The 1,311-nt window shown below is 38.2% G+C and overlaps 1 pseudogene; it reads left to right on the forward strand.

Moving 5' to 3' along the window:
- Window positions 1-687: 687 nt before the first annotated feature.
- LOC106009368 (zinc finger protein 124 pseudogene) lies at window positions 688-942 on the forward strand (annotated as a pseudogene).
- The last annotated feature ends 369 nt before the right edge of the window (window positions 943-1,311 follow it).

The raw sequence follows: 1,311 nt of genomic DNA on the forward strand, positions 1-1,311 counted from the left end.
ATAAAATGGATGGATAATTGTGAATAAAATATTTGGAGCTGTATCTGAGATAACCCTAGTTAAGTACTCCACCAATATATTAGCTTCTCAGTATGATTTTTGTATACAGCATAAAAAATACTTGCAGTTATGATTAATATGAAACAATATACTGAAGTGCTATTCTGAGAATATAGGAAAAATTATAAAATTTCCAAAACATCAGTACTAAGCCTCCAATAAATCAGTAAAATAGCACAGGAAAAGCAAAGATTACATAAGCTGAGCCATCTTCCTGCCATACAGGAATGAACTTAACACTCTCTGTTCTTTGTCTAAATTTTTCTTCATATTGTAATATTACTTAAAATGCTTTTGCTCATACACGTGAAAACCCATCTTAATGACAGATAAATAAACACAATCAGAGCTATGGTATACGTAAAGCCCCAGAGCAATCTCAGGCTCACTTTAGCAGTGCAGTGTTCTCATATGTACAATCATTAAAATCAATTATCACAGAGACTTGAGGAGAACACGAAGAATGAGTGTACTTTATTCAGTATCTTTTCAGATGAAAAGTCAATGATAGGCCCATCAGGAGCGGGCTTCTGGTGTCATGGAGCCCAAGCAAGTGTCCCGAGTAGGGCCCTGAGAGCCCCCAGTGGGCTAGACGGCCTTCTGTGACTTCTGCAGGCTGCAGGCTACATGGGAAGGACTCTGGGGACTGGGAGCCATGCAATGGAGCCAGTAATTTTTGAGGATGTGGCTGTGAACTTAACCAGGGAGGAGTGGGCTTTGCTGGATCCATCCCCAAAGAAGCTCTACAGAGATGTGATGTGGGAAACCTTTAGGAACCTGGCTTCCATAGGAAGAAACGCAGATGACCAGCAAATTGAAGATCAGTACAAAACTTTCAGGAAAAGTCTAAGATTTTCCTCCATTCTTACAAAGAAAATTTAAGCACCAAGAACACTGATCTTCACCAAAGCCATAAACCTCAAAGTGATTGTTTCTCCCATGGTGAGGGGCACATGTTGGCATTGGTACTTCACATATCACAGATGTGAAGTTCAAATATGCTGCTCATGACTAGTGATTTTATGCCATCTTAGAGACACTGAAGACAACAATGTCAATAAGTCTACCATGTACTATCCCATAAAGCATTCCTATGTAAATACAATAGAATCAAAATTATTGCATGCATATTATTAGATCATAGGGGAATGACACTAGAAATGTCAGAAATGTATAGAAACTATGAGAACTCGAGAACACTATCTTCTATTAATGAGTCTGAGAACAAATTAAAGAAAACATGAGTTTCTA

Source organism: Heterocephalus glaber, unplaced genomic scaffold, assembly GCF_053883595.1.
Source record: "Heterocephalus glaber isolate CG9 unplaced genomic scaffold, H.glaber_assembly_v1.0 deba00000470, whole genome shotgun sequence".
Classification (NCBI taxonomy): domain Eukaryota; kingdom Metazoa; phylum Chordata; class Mammalia; order Rodentia; family Bathyergidae; genus Heterocephalus; species Heterocephalus glaber.